This window comes from Thalassophryne amazonica, chromosome 18, assembly GCF_902500255.1.
Source record: "Thalassophryne amazonica chromosome 18, fThaAma1.1, whole genome shotgun sequence".
In the NCBI taxonomy this organism is placed as follows: domain Eukaryota; kingdom Metazoa; phylum Chordata; class Actinopteri; order Batrachoidiformes; family Batrachoididae; genus Thalassophryne; species Thalassophryne amazonica.
The window spans coordinates 54,578,906-54,593,113 of NC_047120.1; the positions used below are offsets into that span (position 1 = coordinate 54,578,906).

General features: G+C 48.6%; 1 protein-coding gene across 1 annotated transcript in view; it reads left to right on the plus strand.

Moving 5' to 3' along the window:
- ntn2 (netrin 2) overlaps positions 1–14,208 on the plus strand; it is a 99,070-nt gene that overhangs the window by 70,586 nt on the left and 14,276 nt on the right. The gene's annotated exons all lie outside the window — the stretch shown is intronic.

A 14,208-nucleotide genomic window follows, 5' to 3' on the forward strand; every position in this document is an offset into this window, starting at 1 on the left:
AAACTTGTCATAAAGTGTTGTATACAGGGCCTGTGCGCAATGATACGCATCGACATGCAGTGTTTGTGAATAGGTTGTGCAATGTTCACGGCTAGTTCACGCAAGTGGCATGAAATTTATGCGTGCCAGAAAGTTTGAACATTTTAACATTTTCTTTGCGCACTGGCACACATAACAGTTCACGGACAGTTTACAGCGACTTTATGCATTGGCATGCTAAATTGCGTGCCAGCGCGGGGATCAAATTTGTGAACGTGTGAAGGCAGCTTAAGTCCTTTCCTCCCGTTTTTGTACTTTTTCTGGATTGTGGGGGATCGTAATAGAACGGTGTCCCATGGATTAGGATCGTTAGATTATTTTCAACTAGTCAAGAAGTTTACTCAACATCAAATTGAGCCAAATCTCTTGGCACAGATGGACCCAAAACATGTCTACCCTCATTTAATGTGGGACGGCCTCATCCTGTTGACTGGACTCATTGTCTGGGAGGTTTAGGATGGGTTTGCCTGACAGAGACAGAAAAAAACATGAGAAGCAAGAGCAACTTGGAGTGACTGGCACAGTAGTTGAAAAAGTGGTGGTTTCTTCTTCTGCTACCATTTGTGCATGAAATTTGGACTTGCACTACACTGCCACCTACAGGTCACAAGGTATTGAAGTGAGGGCATGCACTGTGGAATATCTGGTTTGAAAGAGTAAGTTACAGGTCAGGTCTGACTTTAGAACACTGCTGCCGCACATTGCCCACACTACAGAACCCTCCTTGGGTCCTGGATGCCAACCACACGGTCTGTGTGTCACAGTGAAACACGGGCATCCTCTTGGCCTTTTCCAGCTGTTGTTGTCTTAACATTGAGGCACCTGCATGCTGGATCACGCTGTCGATGGAATACAGCATTCACAACCACCCGTTCATTAGTGTATAAATTTGCATACAATGAGCCTTTCATACTTATACGGGACTGGTCACCATCATGGAGGCCACCCTGTTGATACAGTAGCCCAGACTGAAAAAAAAAAACACAGGTTGTCGCTCCCCTTAATCGCTGTCTGTTGGCTGCTTGTGCAGGTTAACAAGTTTGGGAACCCTCATTTTTTGTGAAATGAAGGATTACACATATTGCTTATCATAAAATAAGACAAAAGAGCATGAATCACCATCGCCAAAAAAAAGCTAAAAAATGAAGGCGAATCAAAATCATGACTGGCATGACATAATGCAATATGCAACCTCACCACTAGATGACACTAAATTCTACACACTGTCACTTTACTGACAGCAGAATATTTAAACAAGTTTCCCCAAAAAAGAACCTTTTGGAATGTTCTTAAATTTGACTGGCCTGGACTGCAGAGGGACATAATTGTTTGGCTATGACTGGTTTCGATGAGAGGTTATATGAAGGGCAGAGTTATGGCTAAACATGATTGTAAATTTTTGCAAGTTTAACAGGCACAATGAAGCAAAAGTTTAAAGAGTCAAAGATGTATTTCATGCACCGGACTCAGATTGCTATAATGTGCCGGATGTACACACATTTAGGTTTTTCAGCTTTAATTTTCTGCTTTATTTGTGCTGTAATGTGTCTTTGCCACAATTAAAGTGCTGTAGAAACTTGATTTACTACTAATAATACTTGTTAAGGTGGTGTAACTCTCACCATCCAGGCCACAGCCGCTGTCACATAATCATTTATCCATTAGGGAACGTATAATGTAGCAAAACACATATTTACAGCAGCAAACACCCAAACCATGTAGATTATGGAGTATAATTGAAAGCAGACTTGCCTGGAGCCTAAAGTCAGTGTGGTCTTCTCAGCATCAAAACCCGTCTGTTCTACACTGTATATATACGTTGCATGTGTTTTGCGGATTTGTATGGTCACTGAAAATGCACTGAACATTTATTCTCAAAAAACACATGCACAAGCAAGGATTTAGATATTTGTTGCACACTGCAGTATGACAAAAAAAGGTGAGGTTGACAATGAGTTTCAGAATGTTGAAGCTGCTGCAGCTGTATGTTACAATGTGGTATTGAGGTCTAGCGGTTTTGTGTGCACACACCTTAGTCGCTGTAGGTTTCATGTCGGCTACGTCAGTTTTTTAATTTCCTGTGCCAGGCAGGTTATTTGCCAGTGGCCCGGCACATGCATGCATGTGTAATAGAGGGCAACTCGCCACCACGTCATGGTGCATGCTACGGGCGCATATTGCACACTTGCCAAGGCAGCCAATACCAACACTGCCCAGTTCCACACTGAGTGTTGTCACACTGTGCCACGTGATTCCACGCACCAGATGGCGAAGGGGCGAGTAGGACAGAACAACTGTTGTCATGGATGGCAGATCCTGTTTGTGTGAGTACCACTAAAACATCCACAGAGAATAAAAGTGTACCTCTTTAGGCAAGGAGTTCTTGTGGTGGCCATCTTATTACCCTCCACTGAGGCTCCCGGTCCCCTACAAGGACAACAAGGCCATTAAGCAGCCAATTAGTATGACGGCAGGAAGCCTCATCTGAATGCCGCTTTCATCTGTCTTCACAAATTGTGGCCACGAGGGCAGAGGGGCTCCAAGTGGCTTCTAGCAGCTGCTCCCGCCTTCAGAAATATCAGCGCCCTTCTTTGTTTTTGTTGGCGGGGTGTCCATAATTTCAAGGAGACAACTGCTTTCTAGGAATCCCCCTCCCGCCTCCCCTCCAACACACTCCTAAAAAGCTTGATTCAAACCCACAAATCTCCAAATCCAATCAAAAACAGAAAACGGATCCTCCGGGTGGACACACCAGCGATCCAGTAACTCTTTCCTCGGTGAAAGCAGAAGGCCTGTTGTTAGCATTAGCATTTGTATTGGACAGATGCATACAATTAGAAGAGAAGCCCTGGAGGAATTCCAGGAGGGACTTTATAGTGAAGCCAGCAGGCACCGTGAGGGAGGGCTGCATCTGTCCCAAGACAAGATGACCAAAACTGCCATCTGTGCATCTGTCTATATACATGCACGCACAGAGATGATGCAGCCGTATTAACCTAATCTGTTTGAGGAGTGAAACACTAGCGTAGCACTGCTTCCCCTTCCATTCCGTCCTAATCACAAAGAATTAATTAATTTTGCCGATGTTATGAGTCAGGAGATGTTTGGCTTCAGCAACCAAACATCTTTGGCTGATTTATTCACGGTTTTAGAGTATCCCAGAATCCTTTGCGTGCTGGGGAGGGAGGCTTGATAATGGCTCAGCTTAATGTTAACTTTAACATTGAAAACGCCATAGGCATGCTAACACATTAGCATCGGTCCTGTTTTTAAGTGATAAAATACGTATATCAACTGTTTCAGAAGACCATAACAGGTCGGTTTTGTTGGGAAGGTGTCGTAGCACGGACCCACAACAGGGGGCGCAAATGAACGGACAATGAGTAAGCCAAAAGGTAACAATTTAATGTTGTGATATTACACAACGAAACGTGTCTTAATGTTCACAGTCAATAAACACCAGGTGACGTGTGGGCAGGCTCGAAGATAGAAGACGCCCGACGAGAGAGAAGCCGCGTCCCACACGGCCTCCACCACCAACGGCCTGAAGAACACCGGAGTCGCCAAGTCCCGAGTCCCCAGGTGGCCTCTGTCTTCGGCTGTCGACCCTGGTACTGCTGGCAGAAAACAGAAAGATAATGTGTGAGTGTGAGTCCGCACACTCAGTAATTAACAGTCCAGACACCGTTAGGAGGGAGCACCTCCACCTCCAAATCACACACACTCGTGCAGCTCCTGATCAACCACTTGTCTGGGACGGGGTGCGAGGTGAAGCCGTCACTGTCACACCAAAACGCCAATCCTCCAGACAAGGAAACACTTCAGGAAAACGGCTGCAACAGAAGTTCAGTTGGTTACACAATGTGTCAGTCAGCAGAGAAATTACCTTAGTACTGGTAGTCGATTTCTCGGCGGGGAGGTGGAGTTGCAGTCCGGCTTATATGGTGGTGTAGATGAGTGACAGCTGGAGTAATGAGTGACAGCTGTCACCTCCTCTGGGTCTGGCGCCCTCTTGTGCTTGGAGCCCGCACTCCAAGCAGGGCGCCCTCTGGTGGTAGTGGGCCAGCAGTACCTCCTCTTCAGCGGCCCACACAACAGGACCCCCCCCTCAACGGGCGCCTCCTGGCGCCCGACCAGGCTTGTCCGGGTGTCGTCTGTAGAAATCGGCCAGGAGGGCCGGGTCCAGGATGAAGCTCCTCTTCACCCAGGAGCGTTCCTCAGGTCCATACCCCTCCCAGTCCACCAGATATTGGAACCCCCGGCCCTTACGACGGACGTCCAGGAGCCTGCAGACCGTCCAAGCAGGCTCCCCGTCGATGAGCCGGGCAGGAGGCGGCGTAGGGCCAGGTGCACAGAGGGGCGAGGTGTGGTGTGGCTTGATACGGGACACGTGGAAAACAGGGTGGACCCGCAGTGAAGCCGGGAGTCGGAGCTTCACTGCGGCCGGGTTGATGATCTTGAGGATGGGGAATGGGCCGATGTATCTGTCCTTTAATTTGGGTGAGTCCACACAGAGGGGGATGTCCTTTGTTGACAGCCACACCTCCTGCCCGGGCTGGTATGTGGGGGCCGGGGAACGTCGGCGGTCCGCATGGGTTTTGGCCCTCGTCCGGGCCTTTAATAGGGCAGAGCGGGCGGTCCGCCACACCCGGCGGCACCTCCTGAGGTGGGCCTGGACCGAGGGCACACCGACCTCTCCCTCCACCAGCGGGAACAATGGGGGCTGGAACCCCAAACATGCCTCAAAAGGGGAGAGGCCGGTAGCAGACGAGATTTGGCTGTTATGGGCATACTCGATCCAGGCCAGATGGTGACTCCAGGCCGCCGGGTGCGCGGAGGTGACGCAGCGAAGGGCCTGTTCCAACTCCTGGTTAGCCCGCTCTGCCTGGCCGTTGGTCTGGGGGTGGTACCCGGACGAGAGACTCACGGTGGCCCCCAGCTCCTTACAGAAACTCTTCCACACCTGTGAAGAGAACTGGGGACCACGATCTGAAACGATGTCCGATGGTATCCCATGCAGCCGCATGACGTGGTGGACCAGGAGGTCAGCCGTCTCCTGGGCCGTCGGGAGCTTCGGGAGGGCCACGAAGTGGGCCGCCTTGGAGAACCGGTCCACTATCGTGAGAATCACGGTGTTGCCCTGGGACGGCGGGAGGCCCGTGATGAAGTCCAGGCCGATGTGAGACCAGGGGCGATGAGGCACTGGCAGGGGTTGGAGGAGTCCCGTCGTCCTCCGATGGTCTGCCTTGCCCCTGGCGCAGATGGTACAGGCCTGGACGTAGTCCCGGACGTCGGTTTCCAGGGACGCCCACCAGAAGTGCTGCTGGACTACTGCCACGGTCCTACGCACTCCGGGATGACAGGAGAGCTTGGACCCGTGACAGAAGTCCAATACGGCAGCTCTTGCCTCTGGTGGGACGTACAGTCTGTTCTTGGGGCCAGTCCCCGGGTCCGGGCTCCTTGTCAGGGCCTCCCGGACGGTCTTCTCCACGTCCCAGGTGAGGGTGGCCACGACAGTGGACTCGGGGATGATGGTCTCGGTGGGGTTCGACAGCCCCGCTTTGGCTTCTTCTTCGTGCACCCGGGACAATGCATCTGGTTTTTGGTTCTTGGTCCCGGGGCGATACGTGATCTGGAAGTCAAAGCGCCCGAAGAACAGAGACCAGCGGGCTTGCCTGGGGTTCAGCCGCTTGGCGGTCCGGATGTACTCCAGGTTCCGATGGTCCGTGAAAACCGTGAAGGGCAACGATGCCCCCTCCAGCAGGTGTCTCCACTCTTCAAGAGCCTCCTTCACCGCAAGAAGTTCCCGATTGCCGACGTCATAGTTCCGTTCAGCTGGGGTCAACCTGCGGGAATAAAAGGCACAAGGATGGAGGACTTTATCAGCCTCCACGCTCTGGGACAGCACGGCTCCTATCCCTGAGTCAGAGGCGTCCACTTCTACTATGTACTGGCGATCAGGATCAGGCTGCACCAGAACTGGTGCAGTCGAGAACCGACGTTTCAACTCCTGGAACGCGGCTTCGCACCGATCCGACCAGGCGAAGGGGACCTTGGTGGAGGTCAGGGCAGTCAGGGGGCTAACTACCTGACTGTAACCTTTAATGAACCTCCTGTAGAAATTTGCAAAGCCTAGGAACTGCTGTAGTTTCCTGCGGCTTATCGGTTGGGGCCAATCTCTCACCGCCGCAACCTTAGCCGGATCAGGGGCGACGGAGTTGGAGGAGATGATGAACCCCAGGAAGGACAAAGAAGTGCGGTGGAACTCGCACTTCTCGCCCTTCACAAACAGCCGGTTCTCCAACAACCGCTGTAGGACCTGACGTACATGCTGGACATGGGTCTCAGGGTCCGGGGAAAAGATGAGTATATCGTCCAGATATACGAAGACGAACCGATGCAGGAAGTCCCGCAAGACGTCATTTACCAAAGCTTGGAACGTTGCGGGGGCATTAGTGAGGCCGAACGGCATGACCAGGTACTCAAAATGACCTAACGGGGTGTTGAATGCCGTCTTCCATTCGTCTCCCTTCCGGACCCGAACCAGGTGGTACGCGTTTCTAAGATCCAATTTTGTGAAAATTTGGGCTCCATGCAGGGGCGTGAACACTGAATCCAACAGAGGTAACGGGTATCGGTTGCGAACCGTGATCTCGTTCAGCCCTCTGTAATCAATGCATGGACGGAGTCCGCCGTCTTTCTTGCCCACAAAAAAGAAACCAGCACCCATCGGGGAGGTGGAGTTCCGGATCAGCCCGGCAGCTAAGGAGTCCCGGATGTAGGTCTCCATTGATTCGCGTTCCGGACGTGAGAGGTTGTACAACCTACTGGACGGGTACTCGCCCGGGACCAAATCGATGGCACAATCATACGGTCGGTGCGGGGGAAGAGTGAGTGCCAGATCTTTGCTGAAAACGTCAGCAAGATCGTGGTACTCCCTTGGCACCGCCGATAGATTGGGGGGAACTTTGACCTCCTCATTAGCCGTGGTGCCGGGAGGAACCGAGGATCCTAAGCACTCCCGGTGGCAGGTTTCGCTCCACTGCGTCACAACCCCAGACGGCCAATCAATCCGGGGATTGTGCTTCACCATCCATGGAAAGCCCAAAATCACTCGGGAGGTAGAAGGTGTTACATGGAACACTATCTCCTCCCTGTGATTCCCAGACACAACCAAAGTCACTGGTTGTGTCTGATGTGTGATTAATGGAAGCAGGGTGCCATCTAGTGCTCGCACCTGCAATGGTGCCGGCAGAGCCACCAGAGGGAGCCCTACTTCCTTTACCCATCTGCTGTCCAGCAGATTCCCTTCAGACCCTGTGTCTATCAGTGCTGGGGCATGAAGGGTTAAATCCCCACAAAGGATTGTTACTGGGATTCGTGCAGATTTGCGGGGTTTTCCCGCGTGCGTGTTATGACCCACCCTTAGCCCAGTTTCTAAGGACGGGCGTTGTAGATTCACCGTTTTAGGGCAGTCCTTCTGCATGTGCTCGCAAGAGCCGCAGACAAAACACTCCCCGCGGGCCAGCCTCCTTTGTCTGATTTTTGATCTTAATTTGGCCCTGCTCGTGTCCCTAGCCTCCTCAGCAGGGGGAGCCGTAGCCACACGGAGCTCTCTGGCAGTGAAGCGTGGGGACGACGTCACCTTGTCGGAACCGGAAGGGGGAGGGACGGCTCGTGCCCGGTCACGCCCCCCGGCCTGCTCCCGATGATGCTCGTTTAAACGGTTGTCTAAACGTATAACCAAATCGATCAGCCCGTCGAATTCCCGCGGTTCATCCTTGGCCAGTAGGTGCTCCTTAAGGACCGGGGACAGTCCATTTACAAAGGCGGCGCGGAGCGCAACGTTATTCCAGCCGGACCTCGCTGCCGCGATGCGGAAGTCGACTGCATACTCGGCTGCGCTACGGCGCCCCTGTCTCATCGACAGCAGCACGTTCGAAGCGGTCTCGCCTCTGTTGGGATGATCAAACACTTGTTTGAATTCCCGTACGAACCCAGTATAAGACGTTAGGAGCCGTGAATTCTGCTCCCAAAGCGCCGTAGCCCATGCGCGTGCCTTTCCTCGAAGCAAATTAATAACATAAGCCACCCGGCTAGCGTCTGATGCGTACATGACGGGGCGCTGTGAAAAGACGAGCGAACACTGCATGAGGAAGTCCGCGCACGTCTCGACACAGCCCCCGTACGGTTCCGGAGGGCTTATGTATGCTTCAGGGGACGGTGGGGGGGTTCGTTGAACGACCAGTGGAACGTCTAATACGGGCCCAGGACCAGCCAGAGGAGTGGCTGCAGCAGCGCCCTGATCGCGCGCTTCCACCCTGGCGGTGAGAGCCTCCACCCTCCGATTAAGGAGGACACTCTGCTCGGTCACAAATACTAACCGGGCCTTGAAGGCAGTTAAGATCTGCTGCAGCTCACTCAACCCGCCTCCCGCTGACGCCTGCGCTCCTGACTCTTCCATTGGCCGTTCAAGCTGGAGTTGACGCCCCTCGGAGTCCATGACGATGGCCGAGAAATCCTGTTGGGAAGGTGTCGTAGCACGGACCCACAACAGGGGGCGCAAATGAACGGACAATGAGTAAGCCAAAAGGTAACAATTTAATGTTGTGATATTACACAACGAAACGTGTCTTAATGTTCACAGTCAATAAACACCAGGTGACGTGTGGGCAGGCTCGAAGATAGAAGACGCCCGACGAGAGAGAAGCCGCGTCCCACACGGCCTCCACCACCAACGGCCTGAAGAACACCGGAGCCGCCAAGTCCCGAGTCCCCAGGTGGCCTCTGTCTTCGGCTGTCGACCCTGGTACTGCTGGCAGAAAACAGAAAGATAATGTGTGAGTGTGAGTCCGCACACTCAGTAATTAACAGTCCAGACACCGTTAGGAGGGAGCACCTCCACCTCCAAATCACACACACTCGTGCAGCTCCTGATCAACCACTTGTCTGGGACGGGGTGCGAGGTGAAGCCGTCACTGTCACACCAAAACGCCAATCCTCCAGACAAGGAAACACTTCAGGAAAACGGCTGCAACAGAAGTTCAGTTGGTTACACAATGTGTCAGTCAGCAGAGAAATTACCTTAGTACTGGTAGTCGATTTCTCAGCGGGGAGGTGGAGTTGCAGTCCGGCTTATATGGTGGTGTAGATGAGTGACAGCTGGAGTAATGAGTGACAGCTGTCACCTCCTCTGGGTCTGGCGCCCTCTTGTGCTTGGAGCCCGCACTCCAAGCAGGGCGCCCTCTGGTGGTAGTGGGCCAGCAGTACCTCCTCTTCAGCGGCCCACACAACAGGTTTAACATAAAAAGGTAAATATTACTTACAGACATATGCTCTTTAGGGTTTAGCGGGGAAAAATTAAGATAAAGCGAAATAAAACCATGAACCAATGAAGCATCAGATCGAAGATCGAAACACTGCTTCATTGGTTCAAGGTTCAAAGCAAAGCCGCGCTGCAGAAATGGTTGATTATACAGACCGGCTGTAGGGTCTGTAATCAATGTAGAGAAATGATCATTTTCCTGACAAACACCCCCAAAAACAACGGGCACTCTGAAGGACCAATAAGGGAATTGTTAAGCAAAAATGCTACTGATGTCGATGGATCGACTCATTTCTTAAGGATACCAAAAAAGAACCGGTTCCCGACACACAACCCTAACAACAACACACGTTTTTGTTTTTTATATAAAACTCACATTAAAGACTCACGATTATCTTAAACACCTAAATACATATTTTAGTTGAACTCACCTCCATAACGATGCAATGTTGCAAACAAGTTGCTTGTCCACCCCACCACCCACAAACGCTTGTTTACACTGACAACGAAATCTCTGCCTCCCCAGCAAGAATGTGATTACGCATAAGATTTGTAAAGGCATCAATAGTGGGGCATCTACAAAACATAAAAGGGACACCAACTGTATTTACTTTTTGCATTCCTTGGGTTGCTATGCAGATGGTGCATATTTCTCAAGATCTCCTCATATTTGGCTAAAAGTAGAGTCACCTTGGATGTCATAAATCGAGACTAGGATTGACGTCACACCTGAGGTAACTCCAGGTTCCTGAGGTAACCCAGTGGTGGGCACAGCTAACCGTAAAGTTAGCTTTGATAACCATTAAACCACTAACTGAAAAGTTAACTTTTATAATGCTAAGCCACTAAAAAATTTAGCGGAAATTATCGCTAACTGCTAACTTTTAGTATTGACTCGGTACACTGTCAGCTGCCGATCAGCCCGTTTTAAGTTTAATTGCCGCAGGGGCTGCTGGGTAAATTCAAAGGCGATCACAAACACAAAATGAACACACAAAAAATGAAACCCAAAACACTGTCATCATCTTTATCAAAAGCAGTAAATCACAGTATTAGAAGTCACAGTTTATCTCTATATTCTATATTTATAAACTGTTAACGGAGCTGTGGCTCACTCATGTTGCATTTACAAACACAAAACAAATGTACAAAAATAAACAAATAAAAATACTGACTTTTGAGCTGCTTGCATACCATTTTTGTCCACAGTGTAACTTCTTGTCTTCTTACCAGCGCTTGCGTGCTTTGACCTGTGAACAGCAAGTGTTACCTAGCTCTGTGCGTTCATAAACAGGAACTAACATGTATGATTTTAGGGCTTACAAATGTTTTTGACCATTAAAATTTACTCACTATACCAGCAAAAAAAAAAAAAAAAAAAAAATGTTAGTGGCTTGAAAGTTAGCGGAACTAAATTTAGCGAAAGCTAATCAGTCCACTGATGGTTGCTGCGCTGCGAGATCTCAGTAACATTGAGAACTGCATTGAGACGCTCTGATCACGCTTCACTTTAACCGCTGCACACGGACAACACAATTAACATCGCAACATAAAACTATTTTTATATTGTGCCTAAAACTCTCGTGAATATATTCTCTGGGTTTGTACACGTTATTGCGTTTGTTTTATGTAAACGTGAGAATCACAGTCTGTCTCTCCATTATTTTCAGTGGGAGCTGCTGTGAGCTACACTCGCTTCCTGATCATGTCGTTCTGGAGGAAAGTGAAGTTTGCTCTTTAACGTCTTGATTATTGTTCTTTACAACACTGTTTGTCCTCTTTGTTCCAGACTAATATATATAATATGTCTGAAATTCGGTTTGCGCTTATTAAATTCCACGCAGATTAAATATAGCAGACACGGACTATTTGTTATAATTGTTTTAGCAGGGTATCATGCATGCAGTCTCTTATTAACGTGATGAAAAGCATAAAAAATTCCATTTTTGTAGTATAATATTCATTTACAATTGTCATCGTGTGGATGACACGACTCTCTGGCATGCAAGGGATTATGGGATACGTGAAAACCCCGAATGTGTCAAACATTTTTTTGGATGTCAGTCTTGGAATATATTCCAGATTACCTCTAATACTGAATTGCTGATTTCCTGGAACATTTATCTTTGTGCTCACCAAGCTTCATTGAAATCCTTCATTAATTTTGTTCCTTTCTGTTATTCTGCTGACAAGCAAACAGACAAATGGACAAACACTAGTAAAAATGTTGCTTCCTTGGTGCAGGTAACAAACTGTGTGCCTCCAAGATTTTGGAGTATGGAGAGCTACATAAATACGCTGTCCAAAAAAGAAACCTTCTAGAAGAGGACAGATGCTGCTGAAGTAACATGAGTGTCTTTGCTGCTTGGGTTATAGCAAGATGTAGCTCGTCATTGTTGGCAACATCTGCCAGGTTAGCAAATATCAGTATTAGCAGAACGACTTGATGAATACATTAGATGGTATTTCATTCATAAAATACCGTGGCAGTATGGTCACACACAGGAGTAGGACATTACTGTGTCTAAGACTTATTATCCAACAGAATCTTAGATAATTACTGGCTATAAGATGCAAACATTTTGCTTAATCCTCGGCTTTTGCAGAGCAGAACAAACTGCAACATGGCCTCACCAGAGTTTCTGGACCTCTGATTTAACCCACTCCAACTTCTTTTCTTGCACTTGCACAATGGTCTATGTACAACGTAATACATCAACGGAAGTATTTTCCTTCATTGACCTTTCTGTTGGTGACCCTTATCTACCATTTCAGTTCTGTCTTGTAATAAGTTTTGCATTAAAGCTGTATGGCCTTTCAAATTTCACAAAACTTACGAATTTAGTTTCTTCCAAAATTCAAGCATTTGTAACAGGTTTTTAATAAAAAGAACATATTTATCTGGGAATATTTCCATAGTGAATATTGTCTTTTCCTTCTAACACCAACATCCAACAGAAGCACCCGAGTACATGCATGAGATTTTGAGAATACCTTTGACCTGACCCACTTGCTTCATGCATGTTCCCGGGGAGTGCACATTGTGCACATGTCTTGTAAATCACTTTGGAGGTGTTATCCGGTTACAAAAACATCATTTTTAGATTTAGTAGTGCTTATTTCTTGCTAACATTTGCAACATATATAGGAAACATATTATACTCAACAAAAATATAAACGCAACACTTTTGGTTTTGCTCCCATTTTGTATGAGATGAACTCAAAGATCTAAAACTTTTTCCACATACACAGTATCACCATTTCCCTCAAATATTGTTCACAAACCAGTCTAAATCTGTGATAGTGAGCACTTCTCCTTTGCTGAGATAATCCATCCCACCTCACAGGTGTGCCATATCAAGATGCTGATTAGACACCATGATTAGTGCACAGGTGTGCCTTAGACTGCCCACAATAAAAGGCCACTCTGAAAGGTGCAGTTTTATCACACAGCACAATGCCACAGATGTCGCAAGATTTGAGGGAGCGTGCAATTGGCATGCTGACAGCAGGAATGTCAACCAGAGCTGTTGCTCGTGTATTGAATGTTCATTTCTCTACCATAAGCCGTCTCCAAAGGCGTTTCAGAGAATTTGGCAGTACATCCAACCAGCCTCACAACCGCAGACCACGTGTAACCACACCAGCCCAGGACCTCCACATCCAGCATGTTCACCTCCAAGATCGTCTGAGACCAGCCACTCGGACAGCTGCTGAAACAATCGGTTTGCATAACCAAAGAATTTCTGCACAAACTGTCAGAAACCATCTCAGGGAAGCTCATCTGCATGCTCGACGTCCTCATCGGGATCTCGACCTGACTCCAGTTCGTCGTCGTAACCGACTTGAGTGGGCAAATGCTCACATTTGCTGGCGTTTGGCACGTTGGAGAGGTGTTCTCTTCACGGATGAATCCCGGTTCACACTGTTCAGGGCAGATGGCAGACAGCGTGTGTGGCGTCGTGTGGGTGAGCAGTTTTCTGATGTCAATGTTGTGGATCGAGTGGCCCATGGTGGTGGTGGGGTTATGGTATGGGCAGGCGTCTGTTATGGACGAAGAACACAGGTGCATTTTATTGATGGCATTTTGAATGTACAGAGATACCGTGACGAGATCCTGAGGCCCATTGTTGTGCCATACATCCAAGAACATCACCTCATGTTGCAGCAGGATAATGCACGGCCCCATGTTGCAAGGATCTGTACACAATTCTTGGAAGCTGAAAATGTCCCAGTTCTTGCATGGCCGGCATACTCACCGGACATGTCACCCATTGAGCATGTTTGGGATGCTCTGGATCCCAAACATACGACAGCGTGTACCAGTTCCTGCCAATATCCAGCAACTTCACACAGCCATTGAAGAGGAGTGGACCAACATTCCACAGGCCACAATTGACAACCTGATCAACTCTATGCGAAGGAGATGTGTTGCACTGCATGAGGCAAATGGTGGTCACACCAGATACTGACTGGTATCCCCCCCAATAAAACAAAACTGCACCTTTCAGAGTGGCCTTTTATTGTGGACAGTCTAAGGCACAACTGTGCACTAATCATGGTGTCTAATCAGCATCTTGATATGGCACACCTGTGAGGTGGGATGGATTATCTCAGCAAAGGAGAAGTGCTTACTATCACAGCTTTAGACTGGTTTGTGAACAATATTTGAGGGAAATGGTGATATTGTGTATGTGGAAAACGTTTTAGATCTTTGAGTTCATCTCATACAAAATGGGAGCAAAACCAAAAGTGTTGCGTTTATATTTTTGTTGAGTGTACATTTATACAGAAATAAACTGTTTCTAAGTGTTTTCCAGCATCTTGACTTACTTTGTTCGAGT